The 24,871-nt window shown below is 37.0% G+C and overlaps 1 protein-coding gene across 1 annotated transcript in view; it reads left to right on the plus strand.

The window, feature by feature from the left end:
* IPCEF1 (interaction protein for cytohesin exchange factors 1) overlaps positions 1-24,871 on the plus strand; it is a 167,287-nt gene that overhangs the window by 14,489 nt on the left and 127,927 nt on the right. The window contains exon 2 of the mRNA XM_055087433.1: positions 17,885-18,049. The gene's annotated coding sequence lies outside the window, so the exon portion shown is untranslated. The remainder of the gene's footprint in view (positions 1-17,884; positions 18,050-24,871) is intronic.

The raw sequence follows: 24,871 nt of genomic DNA on the forward strand, positions 1-24,871 counted from the left end.
AAACAACCAATGGCATTCTTCACAGAACTAGAACAAAAAATTTTACAATTTGTATGGAAACACAAAAGACCCCGAATAGCCAAAGCAATCTTGAGAAAGAAAAATGGAGCTGGAGGAATCAGGCTCTTGGAGTTCAGACTATACTATAAAGCTACAGTAATCAAGACAGTATGGTACTGGCACAAAAACAGAAATATAGATCAATGGAACAGGATAGAAAGCCCAGAGAGAAACCCACACACATATGGTCACCTTATCTTTGACAAAGGAGGTGAGAATATACGATGGAGAAAAGACAGCCTCTTCAATAAGTGGTGCTGGGAAAACTGTACCGCTATATGTAAAAGAATGAAATTAAGGCTTCCCTGGTGGCGCAGTGGTTGATAGTCCGCCTGCCAATGCAGGGGACATGGGTTCGTGCTGGTCTGGGAAGATCCCACATGCCGCGGAGCGGCTAAGCCTGTGAGCCATGGCTGCTGAGCCTGCGCATCCGGAGCCTGTGCTCCACAACGGGAGAGGCCACAACAGTGAGAAGCCCACGTACCGCAAAAAAAAAAAAAAAAAAAAAGAATGAATTAGAACACTTCTTAACACCACAGACAAAAATAAACTCAAAATGGATTAAAAACCTAAATGTAAGGCCAGACATTATAAACTCTTAGAGGAAAACTTAGGCTGAACACTCTGACATAAATCACAGCAGGATCCTTTTTGACCCACCTCCTAGAGAAATGAAAATAAAAACAAAAATAAACAAATGGGACCTAAAGAAACTTAAAAGCTTTTGCACAACAAAGGAAACCATAAACAAGACAAAAAGACAACCCTCAGAATGGGAGAAAATATTTGCAAACTAAGCAACTGACAAGGGATTAATCTCCAAAATATACAAGCAGCTCATGCAGCTCAATATCAGAAAAACAAACAACCCAATCCAAAAATGGGCAAAAGACCTAAATAGACATTTCTCCAAAGAGGACATACAGATGGTGGCCATCATCAAAAAATCTACAAACAATAAATGATGGAGAGGGTGTGGAGAAAATAGAACCCTCTTGCACTACTGGTGGGAATGTAAATTGACACAGCCACTATGGAGAATAGTATGGCGGTTCCCTAAAAAAACTAAATATAGAACTACTATATGACCCAGCAATCCCACTACTGGGCATATATCCTGAGAAAACCATAATTCAAAAAGAGACATGTAGCACAATGTTCATCTCAGCACTATTTACAATAGCCAGGACATGGAAGCAACCTAAGTGTCCATCAACAGATGAATGGATAAAGAAGATGTGGCACATATATACAATGCAATATCACTCGGCCATAAAAAGAAACGAAATTGAGTTATTTGTAGTGAGGTGGATGGACCTAGAGTCTCTCATACAGAGTGAAGTTAGTCAGAAAGAGAAAAACATACACTGTATGCTAACAGATATATATGGAAACTAAAAAAAAAAAAAAGTGGTTCTAATGAACCTAGGGTTAGGACAGCCATAAAGACGCAGAGGTAGAGAATGCACCTGACACAGGGAGGGGGAAGGGTAAGCTGGGATGAAGTGAGAGAGTAGCATTGACATATATACACTACTAAACGTAAAATAGATAGCTAGTGGGAAGCAGCTGCATAGCATAGGGAGATCAGCTTGGTGCTTTGTGACCACCTAGAGGGGTGGGATAAGGAGGGTGGGAGGGAGACGCAAGAGGGAGGGGATATGGGCGTATATGTATGCATATAGCTGATTCACTTTGTTATACAGCAGAAAGTAACACAACATTGTAGAGCAGTTATACTCTAATAAAGATGTTAAAAAAAAGAAAAAGCGTATAGTGACCAGTAAAGAAGATGATTTGATAGGCAAGATTTTGACATTTTTGGCCATATCTAAGACTGGAAATGTTTATTTCTTTCCTCTAAACACTTCAGCTGTATAAATTGGAAGTAACAAAGATGTTTTATTTAAACTGATTCCCCACATTTTTGCCAAGAAAATAAAACAAAACAAACAGCCATCTCCATTAGGAAGAAATTAGGAAAATTTTTCATAATTTTACAATGCTGAAACAGGATGGTTGCAGGGAATAAAATATCACACCATACTGTATAATTGTATTTCTATGCTTACTGTCTTTCTGTTACTCTGTGCTACATGTTTTTGGGGATGCCTACAATCACCTGGAAAAATCTGACTTACTAATGAATAGCACCAGTTTTCTAAGAGTCTAAATGGATTTCTAATCTTTCTTCAGCATATTAATGAATAGAAGCTATTACTTGGGAGACAGTACACATTAGCATATTTTGCTATTTTGTGTTTCTGGCAATATTTTGATTTTTATCTCATCCATTTTTCTGTATACACGTAACTAGATTTGATGGACTGAAGACATAGCCAGTATCAAATGTGTTGCATTAAAATATAATCATTGTCAGAGAATGAGAAGACAAGCCACAGACTTGGGGAAAATATTCGCAAAAGGCGTATCTGATAAAGTACTGCAACGCAAAATATACAAGGAACTCTTAATACTCAACAAAAAGAAAACAACATGATCAAAAAATGGGCAAAAGATCTGAACATATACCTTACCAAAGATATAGGTGACACATAAGTGTATGAAGAGTCTCGACATTTGATGTTGCTAGGGAAATGCAAATTAAAACAAGGAGATACGGCTACATACCCATCAGAATTGTCAAAACCCCAAACCACTGCCAATACCAAATGCCAGTGAGGATGCGGAGCAAGCGGAGCTCTCATACATCGCTAGTGGGAATGCAAACTAGTACAGCCATTTTTGGAAGTCTGTTTGTCAGTTTCTTACAAAACTAAACATATTCTTACCATACTATCCTTCAACTGCACTCCTTGGTTTTTACCCAAAGGAGTTGAAAATTTACATCCACATAAAAACCTGCACAACAGATGTTTATAGCAACTTTATTCCCAACTGCCAAAACTTGGAATTGACCAAGATGTCTTTCTCAGGGGAATGGATACACAAACTGTGGTTCAACCAGACAATGGAATATTATTCAGCACTAAAAAGAAATGAGCTAGCAAGCTGTGAAAAGACATGGAGGATTCTTAAGTGAATATTACTAAGTGAAAGAAGTCAACCTGAGAAGTTTACATGCCATACGGTTCCAACTACATGACATTCTGGAAAAGCCTCAAGGAGCATTTCCCATAAATGAGATCATGTTACTGCTCTGTTTATAATCCTTCACTGGAATACATTTCACACACCTGACTGAGCCTATAAAGACACATGTGGTCTGGCTCCGCTTAACCTCTGACTTGGCCTTTTGACTCCTTCTCACTCATCTTGTTCTAGCCACACTGGCCTTTGTTCTTAAATTTATGGACACTAATTCCATACTAGGATGTTAGGAAAAACCCCAGCTCTATTGGGGTATAATTGATGTTTAATAAATGGCACAATTTAAAGTGTACAGTTTGATAAGTTTTGACATATATCTATATCCATGAAACTATCATGACAATCAAGAAACACTTGCCAACACTTTCCTGTTTTCCATATCCTCAGGTAACCACTGATCTGCTTTATACTACTATAGATTGTTTCACATTTTCTAGGATTTTATGCACCTTTTTTTGTCTGACTTATTTCACTCATCATAATTATTTTGAGATTCATCCCTCTTGTTACCATGTATTGATATTCTATTTTATTTATTTTTACAATGGCATAATATTTCATAGTATGGGTATACCACAATTTGTTTATCCATTCACTTATTGATAGATACTTAGGTTGTTTCCAGTTTTTGGCTATTTCAAATAAAGCTGCTATATGCATTTGTGTACAAATCTTTGAACATACGTATGCTTTCATTTCTCTTGGATAAATATCCAGGAATAGAATAGCTGGGTTCTAATAGGTGTATGTTTAACTTTTTAAGAAACTACCAAATTGTTTTCCAAAGAGATTGGACCATTTTATATTCCCACCAGTGACACATGAGCATTCCATTTGCTCCATATCTACATCAGGGCTTGGTGAGATCAATATTTTTAACTTAAGCCATTCTAATAGGTATGCAGGGGTAACACTGTGTTTTTGATTTTCATTTCCCTAATGACTAGTAGCACTGAACACCTTTTCAAATGCTTAGTTGACATCTGTCTTCTTTCGTGAAGTTTCTATTCACATCTTTTGCCCATATTTTATTGGGTTGTTTGTTTTCTTATTATTGAGTATTGAGAGGTCTTTAGATATTCTGCATATGAGCACTTTATCATCTATATATATGATTCCCAGAATGTAGCTTGCCATTTCATTCTTTTAAAAATGTCTTTCAAGGAATAGAAGTTCTTAATTTTAATAAAATCTCCTATATTTTCTCCTAGAACTTGTATTGTTTCAGGTTTTACATTTAGGTCTATGATACATTTTGAGTTAATTTTGTATCAAGGTATGGATCAAATGCGGGTTTTTTTCTTTCTTTCTTTCTTTTTTTTTGTGCATGGATATTCAATTGTTCCATCACCATTTGTTGAAAAGATTATCTTTTCTCTACTGAGAGAAACTGCTTTTGCAGTTTTGTCAAAAATCAATTGACCATATATCTGTGGGTTTATTTTTGGACACTTTTCATGTCAAACCATATCGTCTTGATTACCTTAGCTTTATGATGAGTCCAGAATTAGGTGTGTAATTCCATTGTTGTTGTTATTGTTTTAAAGTTGTTTTGTCTATACTAGCTCCTTTGTATTTAATAAAAATATTAGAGTCAGTTTGTCAATTTTAAAAATCCTGCTGGAATTTTGATTGAGAGTGATTTGAATTGATAGATCAATTTGGAGAGAATTAACATCTTAACAGTATTGAGTCTTCTGACTGGTGTAAAAGGTATATCTTTCCATTTCTTTAGGTCTTTAATTCTGTCAGCAATGTTTTTTACATTTTACTGTGTAGGGTCTTTCACATCTTTTGTTAGATTTATCCCTGTCTTGTAATTTTGATGCTATTATAAATAACTTTATTTTATAATTGATTTCAATTTCCAGTTGTTCATTGTTAGAACACAGATATAAAATTTATATTTTGTACTTATCTTATATCTCACCCTTTGATAACTCACTTATTCTAGAAGTTTTTGTTTGTTTGTTTTAGTTGCCACAGGATTTTCTTTTAAACTGATCATGTCATCTGCAAATGACGAGTTTTTCTTCTTCCTTTACATTCTGTAGGACTTCTTTAAAATTTTTTCTTGCCCCATTGCACTGGCTAGATGAGGAGAAGTGGTGAGAATGTATTTACTCTCACCTTGTCCCTGATCCTTCCACGATGTGAGCTGGAGGTTCTGGCACATACACTTTCTGCATCTATTGAGATGATTATATGATTTTCTCCCTTTATTCTGTTAATATGGTGATTTATATTGATTGCTTTTCAAATGTTAAGCCTGGGATAAACTTCCCATAGTCATAATATAATATCCTTTCTATATATAACTGAATTCAACTCTCCAGTATTTTGTTAAGAATTTTTACATCTATGTTCATGATGGATACTGGTCTACAATTTTCTTTTCCTATAATGTCTTTGTCAGGTTTCAGTATCAGGGTTCTGTTGTCATAAAAAAGAGTTGGGAAGTAGTCTCTCTTCTACCTTCTGAAAGATTTTATAAGGTTCCTTGGGTCTTTTTGATGCTCATTATGTTTCAATTCTCCAAAAGTTAAGAAAAAAATTTTTAAATGTCTGTAGTATCCTTTTTCCTGAAACGTTTATCTACTATGTAATGAAAGTTCATGGATAAAAAAATTTGGATCATCTGTAGATCTTATTTATCCACATATTGTGATTATTTACCTTCTTCTAAAATTAGCATAGACATTTGAAGTGTCAGACCAGCAAACCAAAGCTAACACTTAATATATATTTGTTTATATGTATTATTTTATTAATATATATTCTGTAAATATATATGTTTGTTTGAGAAAATACATAGTATCCTAGGAGGTGCTTCTCTGAGTATATAGTGTGATTTCTGGATTTGAGCAATTTTTCATATTATTTCATAACAGAATGTCTAAAAATAATATGTCTAAAAATCTACTTTATGCTTTTCAATCAGTGTGACAGGAATTAAGAATATTAAGGATTATTTAAATTCTCAGATGCACCAAAAGTTGTATTAGAGCCGGATGTTCCAGGCTTCTTGAAAGTAAAGCTTTTCCTCTGGGCTGTTGAAGTCAATTACACTCATTTTAGGCTCATCTCCTTTTTTTAATCCAATCACTTTCTCTCCAGAGTGAAATGAGCTCTGAAATGGCCAAAAGATAATCAGGGAAAAGAAAAGAAAAAAATCAAGATCTTGAGTTAGAAACAAATTGGAAAAATAGGTCTCAAAAAATAATAGAAGATATTAGTCGAAAATAATCATTCCTTTTATTTTTGCTTCGTGACTATGTATGAACTATGGTCTGCTTCCAGGATTTATAATGCCCTCAGGAGTTTTTGTTTTCATTCTTTTTTATTTTGCTTTGTTATTGCTTATGATAACATATGAATAAAAACGAGCAAACAGATTTCTGGATTAAAACCCAAAACAATAGAATGAAAGTCAGATAGGATCGATTTATTCTAAATTAGTGTTCTGAAGAATATACTCTCGTAATTTAACTGTGCTTTATATTTCTGGAAAAGCATATGAACTTAAAATAGGATTGATTCTGTTAAGCAAACTGGGGGAGAATTAGAACAGATGTTTGTGTTGCGATTTGAAATATGGGGGACCTAGGAATGATTACCTCCTGAAGGCCAAGAATTTTCTTTCTTTCTTTTTTTTTTCTGAATTTGGAGAACTCATGCTTGAAGTTGTGCACTGTGAGCAAGAAACAGACTTCAGACATGTTTGTATCATCAGGGACTTTATTCAGATGAAGTCTTGCTAACCTTGGAGTTAGCAATGAAGCCAGTTGTTCTGGGGGGACTTTTTATTTAAATAAGATATCTTTGCCTTCACATCTCAACTTAATTTTGTGCTTCTCACCCACTGATTAAAAAAAAGACATGACACGTGGTTTGATTAGGCTTGGGAAGTAATGACTGGTAGCAAGAGAGGACCCCAAAGCCAGAGGAAGAAAATTAAGGAAACAGAGAGAGGCCATCTTATCTTCTGTTTTCTTTACAAAGAAATGTCTCAAGATGAGAGTAGAAACAATGTTTTGGGCAAATATATTTTAAAAATGTTTAGTAGGCACATTTTCCGGTTATGTTATGATGAGAAACAGATGTAGTGCTGTTAAATCATGTCAAATATGAACTGCCTGTGTACCCTGTGTATATGTGTAAATATTTAACTAGAAAAACAGTCACATGAGAACGACTCTGGAGAAATCTTGGAAGCAGGAAGCCACAAATTATAGGTCTGAAATTTACCATGCATGGCTTAGGAGTCCAGATAAGTAAAACCAAATGAAGGGACAGAAAGTTTTATAAATAGTTCGTGTTTTTTGGTAGGGGGAGGGAAGAGAAAGGATTAGGGAGAATTTTAATATACTTCAAGTACAATCAGTACATTTAATTATAACCAGAGCACTAAGAATCATATGATAGGAATTCTGCTATGTATCTGAATCTAGGGTATATTACTTAACAACTTATATAGGAAAAATTACAGTGAACTCAGCTTATCCTCTGTTAGTTTCTAAAGTCAGCGTGTAAGGCAAAAATCATATATGTTCAGACTTATCCTTGACAGTCTCGCTGGAAGACATCCTGTTGGAAACAGATAGTTCTACTAACACAGCTAGTAGATCTTTTGGAACAGATCCCCATATTTCTGTAGGTTCTAGGTGATGAGGTTGGCTTTAGTTTATGGGCCAAGTTGTAGGGGTAGGGGTGGAGGGAAGGTAATTACTGACTTCAGAAGCATGTTGTATGGAAAAGCAGAAATGAAAACAGATTTGCAGTTTCCATGCCACCCATAATCTGGGGCTTATACTCCTTGAGTGGAAGAGTGAAATGAATTTGCCCTATTTTATTACTTTGTTTTCCGATTTAATTTTCATCTCATCAATATAATATTGTCTAATTACCTTCTGAGCTTTAAGTTATTTGATAGAAGTATGGTCTCCATGTAGTGAAATGCACAGGTCATAAGTGTTAGAGTTCTATGAGTTTTAACAGATGCATGTTTTCATGTAACTCACACTGTTACCAAGATACGGAATATTTCCATTGTGCCCCATTACAGTCAATCCCGCCACCCTCTCCTCTTCCCAGAGGCAGCCATTTCTCTGATTTCTTTCTCCATCGATTAGTTTTGTCTGTTCCAGAACTTTTTATCAATGGCATCACGACATGTTCTCTTAGGAATCTGGCTTCTTTTGTTCAGCATAAAGTGTGTGAGATTAATTTTTGCTGTTGTATGTACCAGTAAGAGTTCATTTCCGTTTACTGCTGTCTATTCTATCATATGAATATATCACAATTTGTTTACCTCTTTTTCTGTTTTTGGACATTTGGGTTGTTTCTAGGTTGAAGCTATTACAAATAAAGTCACTATAAATATTCATGTACGAGTCTTTGTGTGGATATATGTTTTCCTTTCTCTTGGGTGAATACAAAAGAGTTAAACTGGTGATCATAGGTCATGTTTTGTTTAACTTCATAAGAAACTGCCAAACATTTAAATAAAATGGCTGTAGCTTTTGACACTCCCATCAGTAATGTCTGAGAGTTCTAGTGGTTCCCACTACACCAACATGTTTTTATTTTTTGCCATTATAGTAGTATCTCATTGTGGTTTTGTTGCACTTTCCTTATGATTCATTATGTTGAGCACTCTTTCATGTGCTTGTTGGCCATTCGTAGATCTTTTGTGAAGTGTCTGTTCAGGTCATTTGCCAATTAAAAAAAGATTAGAGTCGATTTACAATGTTCTGTTAGCTTCAGGTGTATAGCAATGTGATTCATATATATATATATATATATACATATATATATATATATATATATTCTTTTTCACATTTTTTTCCGATATAGGTTATTACAAGATATTGAATATAGTTCCCTGTGCTATACAATAGGTCCTTGTTGTTTACCCCTTTTATATATAGCAGTGTGTATCTGTTAGTCCCAACATTTGCCCATTTTTAATTGGTCTATTTTTCATTTTATTGTTGAGTTGGAAGAATTTTTTATACATTCTGAATATAGGTCCTTTGACTGATTAAAGTTTTGTGAACTTTTTTCTCCCAGTGTGACTTGCTTATTTTATTAATGTCATTTTTAAGGAGCAGAAAATTTTAATTTTTTTTATACTTAAGTGCTTTCTGTATCATGGGTAAGAAATCTTTGCCTAACTCAAGATTTTGAAAATATTCCATTATATTTTCTTCTGGAAGCTTTATAATTTTAACCTTTTTGTTTAGGCTTATGAGGTAGGAATTGAAGGTTTTGTTTTGTTTTGTTTTTCACACAGATATCCACTTGTTCCAGCAGTATTATTGAAAAGTCTTTTTTTCCCTGCATTGCTTTGGTGCTTTTCTTGAAAATCAATTGACCATAAAAATGTGCATCTATTTCTTAACTTTCATTTTTGTTCTACTGTCAATTTGTATATACTTATGCCAGTGTCATGCTGTCTTGATTGCTATAGCTTCATCATAGATCTCTTTTAATTCTTATTAACTGTGTTTTGTAGTTTTTAGTGCAGAGACTTTAGATATCTTTTGCTAGATTCATCTATAAATATTTTTTGCTTTTTGATGCTTTTTTAATAGGTAGTATTTTTAAATATAATGTCCATTTGTTCATTACTATTATATAGAAATACTATTACTTTGTATATTGACTTTGTTTCCTAAGGCCTTGCTAAATTCACTTATCAGTTGAATAGTTTTTTTTTTTTATAGATTTCTTTGGATTTTTCTGTGTACATAATCCCACCCTTTGTGAATAAAGATAGTTTTATTTCTTCTTTTTTAAGTTCTATAATTTCTGTTTAATCTTCTTGCATTACAACACTGGCTAAACCTACCAGAATGATTTTGAATAGAAATATTGAGTGAATATTCCAGTGTTATTTCTGATCTTAATTGGTGAGTGGTGAGTCTTTCACCATTAATTATGATATTAGCTGTAGCTTTTTGTACATGTCACTTTTCAGATTGAAAAATTTTTCTATTAATAATTTGCTGATAGTCTTTTTAAAAATTTTATTATGAATGGGTGTCGAGTTTCATCAGATGGTATTTCTGAGTCTACTAATGTGATCATGCAATTATTTGCTTTTATTTTGTCAGCATGCATAATTATATTGATGAGTTTTCAAAAGTGAAAAAAAAACTTATATTCCCAGGATATGCTATACTTTCTATATATTGCTGGATATTATTTGCTAATGTTTTAAACAGACTTTTGTGTCTGTGTTCATTAGAAATATTTGTGTATAATATTCTTTTCTCAATTTCCTTCTCTGTTTTGGTAACAAGAGTTATTCTAACCTCATAAAATTAGTTTAAAAATGTTTCCTCTACTCTTCTCTGGAAAATAGTTAATAACCCTCTCTACATCACAGGGTTATTTTGAGAATTGATTGCGTAAATGTATATTAAAAATTTAAAAACTTATATGTGATATATTGTACACAAAAATATTTTATCATTTTTGTTACTATTATACTAATATACCATATAAGCATTCTAGTAAACAAAATTATATATTCTGACATTTCTAAGCTAGTGGCAACATCATTTATTTAGTTATTTGGCATGCTTAATTGGAAGACAGTATATCTGGTTCCATGGTAATAAAAAAATAAATCACATATGGTCTACTTTTTATAGAGCTTCTTCATAATAATCAGTAGACTCATTATGAAATCCAAAGTTCATTCTTAAATATCAAATATATCTCCAATATGGATTTTTATTAATATTTAAATGTATTCTAATTCTTCACATTGGTGGTCCATGTATGGGGGAATTTATGGTAATTATCCACCAACATATTATTATACTGCCTTATACTCCTCCCCTCCTTCAATCTTGTTGTAAATTTGAGTTTATTCTAGTTGTATGGCTAGAATATATATATTTGATTATATACATGTCTTCTGAAAATATTCTGGGATCATACTTATTATTTCAAAAAGTGATGCTTAAAGTCAAACTTTATTCGAAAGCCAATATATCTATCCATTTTGACGTGCAATACACCCTAGTTTCAATGGAGTAAAAATTATCCTGTTAGAGATTGTGGAGTAGCTTTCACAGGGGGTAAGTAGGTGGGGGGAGGAGAGGATTGTGTTTTTACATAGGCATCTGAAATGCAAATATATATTTATTAATCTGAAATTATTTCCTTCTCTATTTAGAGACACTTTTGAATCAGTTAACAATGTTTGCTCACCTGACTAAGGCTACAGCTGTCCAAAAGTGGAAAAGGAGGAGGAAGTGACCTGCCAAAGAGCAAATGGGTGATGCTTCCCTCCAAGCACAGGAGAGGGCGACCCAATCAGTATTTTACTGAGTGTTACAAACAACCTAAAGTAAATGTTAAGAATTTACACATTTTTATCTTGATTCTATTTCTGTATTTTGATTTTCATTAATTTCCCAATAAGTATTTATTTTAGACTTTATATTGACTTTGTCTTCACTATCTGAAGACAGATAAGAGAATCAGTATGTCATGGCCAAATACAGGGGCACTAGTGGGCCTGGACTTATCATCTCCCATGCTTGTTTTGGATCTGTAAGACTGAGACAGATAAAATAGGGGACTTAGGACACCGTCATAATCAGTGGTGGATACTGGCAATTCCCTTCTGTGATCCTTGCCACAAAGGAAACTGACTTAAGCTCTGATCCTCATTCTTCACTTTGCCTTATACCTTATATTATGACTATGTATGAAGCAAGGATCTTATCTTCACACTGGGGATCTGGGCTACTTGTAACTCCGTTTATTCATGTTAATAAAAAGCTATTATTAGAGAAAATCCTTGGCTTTACAGTATTTAGAAGATCTTCAGATTTTTAAATACTCCCACTCTTCCTACTTTATCTCTGTGCTTTTCATGGGCCCTCTCTTTCGCTATAGAAATGTCATATGCACAAAATGCTTGGCCCTATGTCCCACAGAAGTGACCTACAAATATTGACTGAACACCAAAACTAGGGTGCAAGGGTAAACAAAAACATTCACTGCTCCTGTTCTCCTGAGGCTTTCAGTCTGATGTGGAGACAGATATTAATCAAATAATCACTCTAGTAAATGCATAATTACAAAGTCCATGGGACCCCCAAAGGGAAAGGAACCCTGTTCAATGAGAGCTTATCCTTGAGACCATGAGGGATAAAAGGTATTTTCAAGAACTCCTTCTTTTGTGGTCTTGATCTTACTTCATTTTATCTTTTACAAACCTGAGAACTTTTCAGAATGTTTTATTTTTCATGTAAAGGCTTGAGATCAACTGATGAGATGATCAAACATATGAGAATTCAATTAGAACCACAGCAATGAATACATTTTTGAGCTTTCCTTTAATGCTGAAAGAGGCAAAAGAATTCTTAGGATACTAAGACTAGAGAAAGAAATGCCAGAGAAAGGAGAGGTTTAAAAAAGTGAGAAGATGTTGAAATGTTTTCCAGGTAGATAGATCTGATCTTTGGTTAGTTTGTCTTTAGTATCTTTGTTGATAATGTGTATATATGTATATTTATATATACCTTTGCATTTCTATTGATTGGATCAAACTTGTATATACATTAGCATCCCATTCATCTTTTCAATATGCTGGGCATTTTTTTTGAAAGTTGGTTGGGCTCAGGATCATAATGTCTAATTTGATTCTTTTGCTGTCATTTCCTTTAGGCAAGTTCCCCTGACTCTGCTCAGTTTCTCCATCTAAAACAAGCTGTTACTACTCCAGGGCTTTTTATTTTATTTTATTTTTGGCTGCATTGGGTCTTCGTTGCTGAGCGTGGGCTTTCTCTAGTTGCGGCGAGCAGTGGCTACTCTTCGTTGTGGTGCGCGGGCTTCTCATTGCAGTGGCTTCTCTTGTTGTGAAGCACGGGCTCTAGGTGCGTGGGCTTCAGCAGTTGCAGCATGCGGGCCCAGTAGTTGCGGCACGCGGGCCCTAGCGCACAGGCTCAGTAGTTGTGGCGCACGGGGCTTAGTTGCTCCGCGGCGTGTGGGATCTTCCCCGTCCAGGGCTCGACCCCGTGTCCCCTGCATTGGCAGGCGGATTCTTAACCACTGCGCCACCAGGGAAGCCCCTCCAAGGATTTGTTTTTATGGTCAAAATGAAATTGGATTAACATTTTAAAGAGTATACAAATGCAAGTGATACGTTTATTAGCCAAAGAGCAGGCTTAACTTCTTTCTTAATGTCAGAGGAAATATCAAGGTGATGTAGCAGAGGCCATCTTGTGGAGCAGCGGCAGAAGATGAAGCTTTGCCTCCTTAGGGCGCTTTCTGTTTCTTTTATAAGTGCGTACATACGACTACGCATCATTTTGGAATTTATTTGTTTACATAATAACACAGAAAAACCTTATTAACTGGAATAAAGATTCAGCTTAACAAGGACTGGATTCAACTCAGAGTACCTACCCTGAATAGATATAATAGTATAGACAAATAATAAAGGTAAATGTTTCAAATATTAAATAGAACAGTCTATTATAGCCCCTGAAGACATTTTGGAGGCTAATTATATAGTGTTAATTTAAAAGACCATCTATCTATTCCTTAGATTCTCTAAAACATTAGTATGACATCGATTTGTTGTCATAAGGTAAATAAAAATATGTATGTAAAAGTAATATAAATAATATTTTCATAATTTAATTGAACAATAAGTTATTTTATACTTAGAAATTAATATATCCATTAATTTATTGATAATGTGAAAATAGAGAAAATAAGAAGATACTAGATTAGGAGACAGGTGCCATTCATCAAGATGAGGGTGAAGACCACATGTTTAGGGAAAGATGATAAATTCATTTTTTTTTACATGTTTAGGAAACTGGTACCTGGAAATGGGGGATGGCCAGTGGGCGGTCAGATGGATGTCTCTGGATCTCAGAATGTAATTCTGGCTTGAAATATGGTTTTGAGACCCTTTGGCATTGGTGACAGTTAAATAAAATGTAGCATGAGAAGGTAGGGATGTGAACAGAACCCCAGGGAGCATCAATATTTAAGGGATTAAAGGAGACAAGGGCGAGCAAGGCATCTGAGGAGAGCTAACAGGAAGACGGGAGAAAGTAGCGTCCTGAGAGCCAAGGGAAAGGGAATATCAAGACGGGATCCCATGCTGTAGGGAGGTTTGTAAGCAAGGCATTGAAAAGTGCCGATGGAATTCTGCAGTGAGGAAATGCCTGCCAGTTTTGCCGTGAGCATCCTGGTACAGCTGTGAGCCTGCAGTCCACTTGCAGGTCTTTGAGAACCAAGTGTGTGGTGAGAATTGGAGCAAGAAAAACAAATCTCTTTCTTGAAGCTTCTTGAAGGGAAGGTTAAAAAACAAACAGGGACTAAGTGTGGCTTTAGTGAAAGGGATTTCTTTTTTAGAGATCGGTGGGATTTAAAAATGGTTACGTGGGAATTCCCTGGCGGTCCAGTGGTTGGGACTCTGTGCTTTCACTTCTAGGGGCCTGGGTTCTATCCTGGTCGGGAACTAAGATCCTGCAAGCCACGGGGCACGGTTAAAAAAAAAAGGTTCTGCTTTCTCTGAACTAGGAGGGGTTGGCTTCCCAACATGGTGGAGAAATTCAATAGGAAGAGAAGGGCAGCAAGTGTCTAAGAATAGTCTCTAATTCCTCTGAGTCACGGGAGGCAAGGTGGTTGAGTGAGAGATGGAAGGAGGAGGGAAGTGTTGAGTATGAAGTCAGAAAAAACTGTTGGTTTCCTCCGACAGCCAGGCAGTCATTAAACGCATGTCCTGAGCCCCCATTTCATTTTAGGTACCGTGATGCGGCTTAACTGGTGAAGCAAAACAGATGTGATCCCTGCCACCATAGAGCAGGGGGACGAACATTAATCATTTTCTTGTTTTGTTTTGTGTTTTCCTGGAAGAAGGTCTGTAGCTTCATCATCTTTTCAAAGGCATTCAGGACCCACGACGTGGGTAGCTGAGGAATAATATCTGAAATTCTAAACATAGTCTATTCTTTTGTTTTTAGGGTTTCATTTAAAAAAATTGAGATACAATTGACTTACAGCATTAGGTTAGTTTCAGGTGTACAACATAATGATTCAATAGATGTATATACTGCAAAATGATCACCACAATAAGTCTAGGTAACATCCATCTCCACACATAGTTACCATTTTTTTTTTCTTGTGATGAGTACTTTTAAGATGTACTCTCTTAGGAACTTTCAAATATGCAGTACAGCATTATTACCTATAGTCACCATGCTGTACATTATATCCTCAGGACTTATTTATCTTATAAATGGAGGTTTGTACCTTTTGACCACCTTCACCCATTCCCCCGTCCCCTCCACTGGCGCTGCCTTCCCTGCCCTCCCCTGCCCCCTTCCTGCCCCCCACCTCTGGCAACCATCAATCTGTCCTCTGTATCTATGAGTTTTTTTTTTTATATTCCACATATAAGTGAGACCATACAGTATTTGTCTTTCTCTGTCTAACTTATTTCACTTAGCAAAATGCCCTTGAAGTTCATCCATGTTGTCACAAATGGCAGGTTTTTCTTATTTTTTATGGCTGAATAATATTCCATTGTGTGTATGTATACACACACACACACACACACACACACAAGACAACCCTTGAACAACATGGATTTGAACTGCACAGAACTCCACGTATATGCGCATTTTTTTCAATAAGTACATGCAGTACTACATGATCCAAGGTTGGTTGAACCTGAGGGCTGGATACGGAGGGCTGACTATGAGACTTGAGCATCTGGAGATTTTGGTATCCTTGGCAGGTCCTGGAACCAATCCCCCTCGGATACTAAGGGACAACTGTATACCACATTTTCTTTATCCATTAATCCATCAGTGGACACTAAGTTTGTTTCCATATCTTGGCTATGGTAAATAATGCTGCAATGAACATGGGGGTGCAGATACTTTTTCAAGTTAGTGTTTTCATTTCTTTTGGATAAATACCCAGAAGTGGGATTGTTGGCTCATATGGTAGTTCTATTTTTAATTTTTTGAGGGACCTCCGTACTGTTTTCCGTTAGAGCAGAATTAATCTACATCACACAAATAAATACAAATTTGTGATACTGATCAGGGCTGTGAACAAGAGGTTTTTGGAATCCTGGGTAGTTCAACTCAGAGAGCTCAGAGAAGAGCTCTACTTGAGAGAGATTTTTGGGGAATGGAAAGGAGATAGCACTAGATACATAATATTTAATAAATGTTAACTTTTCTTTTTTTGAAAATCATATAATTTAGAAGAAATGGTATGTTTTAGCATCCATTAACCTTCTTCCCCCTGTGTCCCATTAGAAAATTTTTCTCAACTAAGATGACTTGACATACTTGTAAGGGAGTTCCTTATTTTTTAAAAATAATTATACATATTTACACTTTAAAAATGGGAACTATGAAGGACTGTGTAACTCATTTTTTAATGGCCTGTGTTCCTGAATTGCAGATATCACAACTAACCTTAAGCTGAAAAATATTCTCATCCTGTAAAACTAACAACAAATTAGAACCTTCAGAAGTATTACCAGCTATGGATAATCTAGAAATTACAAGTGCATATTACCTTTCCATTGTATTGCAATAGGGGCTGGTATATTTATAATTCTTTTACTAATGTCTTTTCTTAGGAAGTCTGAAATTAATATGAAGTATGCTTTATTCTTTGTTATATATAAAAACTGCTTTGGGAAGGAAGGCTGACTTCTGAATAAGTTTGGTAAAAAGATGAATTAAGTGGTAAAATTAAAAATTTGAAGCCCTCATTAAAATATTTCAGAAAAGGGCTTCCCTGGTGGCGCAGTGGTTGCGAGTCCGCCTGCCGATGCAGGGGACACGGGTTCGTGCACCGGTCCGGGAAGATCCCACATGCCGCGGAGCGGCTGGGCCCGTGAGCCATGGCCGCTGAGCCTGCGCGTCCGGAGCCTGTGCTCCGCGACGGGAGAGGCCACAACAGTGAGAGGCCCGTGTACCGCAAAAAAAAAAAAAAAAAAAAAAAAAAAAAAAAAAAAAAATTTCAGAAAGGAATGTAAGCACATTCATCATACATTTTGGCCTCTTCTCATTCTGTTCTTATTTCTGTCTATAATTCACTGCCTTTTCTTTTCCTCCCCCCCTAAAAATTGCTGAAGCTTCTAGAAAGCTATTTACCCTCAAGAAGTGGAAATTTTTGAAGATGTGCAAGTTAGATAGATGCAGTAAGAGGAGGAAGGTAGACAGACAGGGAGAAGCGTAGATAGACGGACCTGGTAATTGTGGAGACAGAAGAATGCCCAGCGAATAGTGCATGGTAGAAAATACCCAGGGGTGGGTGTAATAAGTGAAGGACAAGGGAGCCCAAGTACATGAAAAGAAAGGGTGGTGAACCAGGTTATTTGGTGGCAGCTGGTTTTTTCTCCTAAGAAAGACACCTGTCTTGGTAAATGTTGAGATGGAAAGGGCTGAGTAGACAGTCAGGAAGTATCAGCCTACTCATTAATTTTCTTATGACTTAAAATAGAAGACTATTTTAGGCACAGACAGACTGACTCTGTCTAGAAATGCAAATGAAGATTTTTAATTTTCTTTCCCAAATTGAAGATACGGTGGGAAAGTTCCCAGGTTGATGTTATAACCTTATGTGGTGCCAGAAGATTAGCAGAGAGCCATCGGTAAGTAAGTGTCTATGGATTTGGTCAACCTGGCCTCTTGTTTTTCAGGATCTCTGGCTTCAGCTCCAGCTACTGACTCTACCAGATTAGGAATCTCCTAATGTAAACAGAACTTCATTCAAGATATCCAAATGGTTCTTCATTCTTTTTTTTAAAGAAACTACCTGGGCCTCTCTCCAGAAGCACTGAATCAGAATCTCCAGAAACAACAAGGTCCGAGAACCTGTTTTTTAAAAAAATTAATTAATTTGTTTATTTATTTTTGGCTGTGTTGGGTCTTTGTTGCTGCACGCGGGCTTCCTCTAGTTGCGGCGAGCGGGGGCTGCTCTTCGTTTTGGTGCGCGAGCTTCTCATTGCGGTGGCTTCTCTTGTTGCAGGGCACGGGCCCTAGGCGCGTGGGCTTCCGTAGTTGTGGCACGTGGGCTCAGTAGTTGTGGCTCGCGGGCTCTAGAGCGCAGGCTCAGTAGTTGTGGCGCATGGGCTTAGTTGCTCCGCGGCATGTGGGATCTTCCCGGACCAGGGCCCGAACCCACATCCCCTGCATTGGCAGGTGGATTCTCAACCACTGTGCCACCAGGGAAGTCCTCTTCATTCTTTTTTTCATTTGTTCAGTGTTTGCTAATGTCCTAGGTGATGGGCTAAGACTTGGGAAGGAAAAGATAAATGAGATGCCAACCTTCCCCTCAAGAAACACCTGGGTAAGGGCTGACAGACATGAACATGGACTTGTATATGCTCCTAAGACAATGTGACAGTGCTGTCGCACAGCTTCATTCAAAAGCTGATGGGGACGTATTAAGAATGACTAAAGTTGTTAGCTTGCCGATCAGCACTGACTGCAGATGATAACTACGTGTTTTGAAGGTGATCTATATAATTGGGTGTTTGAGAGTTAAACAAACAGGAGAATAAAGGAACACGGGGAAAGAGAGGAAACGATTATTAGGCATCCAACTAAGTAAATTCATGAGAATTATGCCACTTCATCCTCACAAACACCCTGGGTCCTAAATTGTAATCACTAAACAGACGGAGGAATTGAGAGTTCGTATGAACAGTAGTTTCCCCAAAGTCCCACACAGCTAGCTGGATGCAGAAGCAGCATTTCAATACGTGTTCAGAGTCCTTCCACCATGTGGTGTGGTTACAGCTAAATGAGACAAATAAAGCATGGGTGAATGAGGAAGTGGGAAAACTGGGCTTTACTGCCTCCGTGAAAATGAGGGAGTGACTCAGAGACTTCTGACAGCAGGACCCACGGTTTGTGTAGTCAAGGTCTGTAAATATTTCAGTTACTAGATTAAGGAGATTTTAACTCAACAGCAGAAGCTTGCTATCAGCCAAAAACTGCAATAAGCATTTCTTTGAGCTGGTATATAGACATACCTAAGAGAGCAAGGTGGCCTCTCTGGATGATTTACACAGAAAACCAAATGTAGCTGAACCTCATTTATTTGGAAATTATCTATACCATAAACTCACACATCCAACACACAGCAAAGAATCAGCAAATAAGTAAAACTCTGTGAATACTCAAGTCGATATCATAAACAACAAATAGTAAATCTCATGCACCGTAGTTTCATAACATTCAAAACGCCCTCAAGCCCTCAATCTCTTCATTACTGCATATCTGGTTTCCAAATCTATTGGCGCATACAACAATTTCTTCATTAGGATTACTGAAAACAGGAAGAAATAATGTCTGACAAGAAAGGATTAGACCAAAAATAGAAAAAGCAGTTGTAAGAACTCAAACATCTCAGCATCAATTCAAATTATGGTCAGAGACCCTCAGTGGATCCTGGGAATTACCCTTTGTCACCTGAAAAAAAATGCACAACTTAAAAGTTGAGAGTTATGTTTTATTCAGCAGACATTCTGAGGACTTCAAGATCAGGAGACAGGACTCTCAGACCACTCTGAGGGATTCCTCCAAAGAGGCAAGGTGGGGAGCCAGGATATATAGGCGTTTTTGCAACGAAGACCAGGTAGTCGGAACATCAAAAGTTTACTGTTAACTAAAGAAAACCAGATATCTCAAATTAAGGAATTTAGCGCTGTTATATTTATGGGAAGAGGCGAGAGTCTGGGCTCACTGAAATCATTCCTTTGATAAGCACCTCAGCTCTCTGGGGCCAGCGTTCTGTGCTTTCTCATCCTGAGTCCCCTCAGCATTCACCGTTGTGGGTGGCCGCAGCAGGAGACTGTTAGATGGCCGGCCTCCTGTTTCCATCCTGAGTTCCCTCGGGGCTCACCGTAGGGGAGGCTGTAATGTGATGGCTTGATGGCTGCAACATCCTTTGTTTACTGATATGGCGGGCGGCATTCTTAGTTCACACCTGTAATACGCTCATGCAAGAAAGTGGATGTTTTCAGTGTTGACCCAGAGACACCAATATAAGGTTAAACTAATTTGGGGCTACTTTTCTAAGTACCTAGGAGGTATATAGTATTATACATTCAGTTGTGTAAAATAACTAACATGAAAAAAGTATCATTGCTTAAAAGGTAAGAAATCAGACATCTGGAAAACGTACTAGTTATGCAAAGTGATGCATACTCAGAGCAGCTGGTGCCTTATCATTTAACTATGAACTTCAATTTCCAGCTGCAACTTTCACTGGAATAGGGGCAGGTGGCCCAGGTATAATACCCTCCTGTTGGCCTGAAAGAGAGAGAAAGGATAAACTCCACCATTGCAGGGACCCACCATGCTGCCTCACTCCCCACTTCCGGTGGTAGTTGCAGCACAGAGTACCGGGGGCGAGAGTAAATCTGCCCAGTCGGTCCTGACTCCCTCTCCTGACCAATGAACTTGGGAAGCAGGAACAAAGGCCCGTGCCCGTGGCCTTTGTGGAGTGGTGTCGCCACACGTATACTCTTCCCCGCAACACACCCACACAATCACATACACTCCCTTGTATCAGGTCCTAGTTGTGAATGTCTCAACAGTCACTAAAGATAATTTTCAAGTGTGTGTTGAGTAATCAAACTGACAGCCTTTTATTTTAGTCCCTTATTCTTGCCCTACTCCAGTTGTGCTAAAAGTACCAAAGGGTCTGATAAAAATTCAAAAGAAGGATGACTCACAAGGGAAAAAAAAAATTAAAGGAAGGGGCTTGGATAATGTCTTAACATGACTGAGTCAAATGTACTGCTTCTTAAGAGATGTTCAAAATGTTAAGTCAATTGTTTGTCTCTCTCAGTCATAGAAATGCTGACCCAAAGTTTCACAAAGCTGTTAAATGTCTTTTCAGAAATTATAAATGCAGACTTAAGGAATGGATTTATTGCATGGGGGCTGATTGTGACCTTTATTGTCAAAGGGACTACGAGACTCGTGAAGCTTCTAATACTCCCTTTTATTTGAGAGAGAATGCCACTGTTCTTTTCCGGACGCGCAGGCTCAGCGGCCATGGCTCACGGGCCCAGCCGCTCCGCGGCATGTGGGATCCTCCCGGACCGGGGCACGAACCTGCATCCCCTGCATCGGCAGGCGGACTCTCAACCACTGCGCCACCAGGGAAGCCCCCTTCTGTAATTAAGAGAAACCGCCATTCTCTAGTCATAGTATAGCTCTCACTAAGACATTTGCAAACACTCTGTAAAATGCTGCCTAAACACTTTGTGTTTTTCAGAGTTTTGACTTCTTTAATGGCTGGCACACCCTTGGCAGTCTGAAGAAGCCCTAAGGACTCCTTTTCGGAATAATGTTTTTAAATGTATAAAACAAAACACAAAGGATTACAAAGAAACCAGATATATAAAAATATAATAGTCAAAAAATGTATGATATAGTAATATATGTGCTTCTTTATTAATGCATTAAATAACAATCTAGCAGCAAGTCAGGTGACATTTGAATACTGATGAGGAGCATAAATGATATTTGCAGTTACCTTCAACAACCATTCAGGAGATGACAATACCTCATTTTGTTTCAATGGGAAACAAAATCACAGATGCCGATAAAACTTTGGTGGTTTGTTGCCAATATTTATATTAGAAGGAAATGTTAAGTTTCAGTTAGAGATCAGTGAAAATGAAGATATATTTTCCCCATTTAAGTGTACAGACTCCCTGAAGTCTGTTCACAGGACCCTTGGACCCCCCAAGTGAAGGACCCCTGGAATAGGAAAATCATTTTCATAGGATTATGAGCATTGCTGAGATAAAATTCCTTCAAATAAATATTTGTATACAATTCCCGATGCAGTTATGAACATTTACATTTTTAATTCTCAAATGGAAATGTCATTCATTCATTCATTTATATTCTTCCTTATAAACTGCCTTGTTTTTGCAAGGATTTGAGGCAAATTGCATATATACATACAGCAAAATGTAATAAAATTACAAGATTGTGGATGAGAAAAAAGAAAAGAAAAGGTTGGTATGAAATGTCAAAGGTGTTTTGGAGTAAAGTTAATATATAAAGTGTATGTGGGAAAGTTCTAGACCTTTACTAGAGTACAATGGCAAATTTGATTATTTATTTATTTATTTATTTATTTATTTATTTATTTATTTATTTATTTATTTATTTATTTATTTATTTATTTATTTATTTATTTATTTATTTATTTATTTATTTATTTATTTATTTATTTATTTATTTATTTATTTATTTATTTATTTATTTATTTATTTATTTATTTATTTATTTATTTATTTATTTATTTATTTATTTATTTATTGGGCTCAAACCCGTGTCCCCTGCATTAGCAGGCGGATTCTCAACCACTGTGCCACCAGGGAGGCCCCGGCAAATTTGATTCTAAGTTTAACATTCAATGCAAAGAGTAACAAACAATTAGTTATAGATTCATGATCACATCTCCTGAGATGCCAAACTCTTTCTCTACTAAAACTAGAGAAAAAAATTCTTATATAGGCTTTGCCTCATAATGACCGTCTTAGGTTGAGGTGTTATGGCAAAATACCATAGACAGGGTGGCTTAAACAACAGACAGGTATTTGTCACAGTTCTGGTGGCTGGGAAGTCCCAAATCAAGGTGCCAGCATGGCTGAGTTCTGGTGCGGGCTCTCTTCCTGGTTTGCAGACGGCCACCTTCTTGCTGTGTCTTCACGGGATGGAAAGAGAGTGATTTCTCTCTTTTCTCTTCTTCTCTAAGGACACTAATCCCATCAAGAGGTTTCTACCTTCATGACCTTTGAAGGGCCCATTTCCAAATACTTTTACACTGGAGTTTAGGGTCTCAACATCTGAATTTTGGGGGCAACACCATTCAGTCCATAGCCATGATACACTGAGGAATGAAATTAACAGTACTTTTGAAAACTTCCCTTGTTTTATTGGGCTATTTCTTATAATTTCTCAGTGTAAATTACCAACCTATGTTTCTATTGGCCCAACTACATATAGAAATGGATTTTAAACTATCTAGTGTAAATTTTTTAACCTTTTGGAGGTATAAAGTATTATTATTTATTTACTTTTAGTACCACCTCCTTGGAGGTACTTATTCTTGAAATGTGGATTAGTGATGATTAATTTTTACATGTCATGGACCACTTTGAAATGCTGATGAAAGCTATGAATGCAGACACACATTAAATTCTGCATTCAATTTCAGGGAATCACAGACCTCCTGAGTCTCAGTACTCTGAGAATAAATAAGTCTGCAATATAGAGTAATAGATATGCCTTTAAACATATTATATAAATATTGTTTACTGTAACTGAGCATTTGACATGGATTGAGAACCAGCCAGTTGGATTTAATGCTCTTGGCAAGCATGGGAATGCAGCTATTCTGTGGTGCAGATCCAACAAATGCTTTAATAACTTGGAGAATAGGAAAGCTGCAAGCACATTTAACTAAATTCAATGCTAATATTTCAAGGTTGGAGGAATGCCTGGATCATATAGCCTGAATTCTTATACCCAAGATTCTCATGCCCTTTGGAAACATCACAAATCTCTAGCTACCACCATTTCATGGTCCCAGGATTGGCGACCCAAATAGGGTCACAGTCCCCGATTCCTCCCCTCAACCCCTCCTCCCGTCATGTGTCATAGCCCAGTTGAGACCAAGCTGTAATGTGAGAAATCAGGGATAAACAGGGTGGATCCAGATTTTGTAAGACCCAAAGCTTAAACAATTTCCGGGGTCCTTTTTAGGAAATATGATACAAACTTACAAGACAAAGTTGTAAAGAAACTCAGTATTTAAAAGCCATGACAGAAATGACAATAAATTTCAAAATTTAAAAAGCTGACAAAATACCAGAGATAGCACGTTAGTCAGAAAAATAGGATCATTTAAAAATTAATTGCCTGACATATCTCTACAATCCTTTCCCCCTACATTTTTAGCTGCATGTTTTTTGTTGCCTCTTCACATGATAATGATTTTATAGTCATTTTTCTTGAGAGAACGTAGAAAGATAAACCAGTCTGTCTAGCGTAAGTTGATCAGAACTGTTTTTTATTGATTGTTCAGAAAAACCTCTTTTGCCTTCACAGTTTATTGCTGGTAGTGTAAAATTTTAGGATTTCTCTTTCAAGTTTCTTTCACCTGTGACCTATAAAATTAGGAAGAATTCCCCCCAAACTTACTTCTGGTTCTGTTCATTAGAAACCCTGTTTCCCTCCACTACCCATAGGCACAGGGAGACACATGACCTGTTTACATTGTAATATGATCTCTGGTCCTGAGCCATCATATCACTGTGCCAGGTGAATTGGCCAATGGAAAGTAGAGGGTCACTGGAAGCTATTACCACACTTGACAGCTGGCTATAACCTAACTGTCCAAAGAAGAGATTGTAAGAAACATAAATATATATCCTAGTAACTACAGAGCAGGTATATCCCTCCTTATATGCCTGCTGTTTGAAATCACAGGCCAGAGCTCACCCTCGTGAGAGCTTTTTTGTTCTCCTCTCTCACAGCCTACTCCAAGGGCTGTCTCCATTTGGCTGTGGCTGTCTTTGCAGCACCTCCATAGAGCCTTCTAGTGATACTCCTTAGAGTTAGGCTCAAGAGAGCAAGGCCAGGCAAAGAAG

This window comes from Physeter macrocephalus, chromosome 10 (genome assembly GCF_002837175.3).
Source record: "Physeter macrocephalus isolate SW-GA chromosome 10, ASM283717v5, whole genome shotgun sequence".
Taxonomy (NCBI): domain Eukaryota; kingdom Metazoa; phylum Chordata; class Mammalia; order Artiodactyla; family Physeteridae; genus Physeter; species Physeter macrocephalus.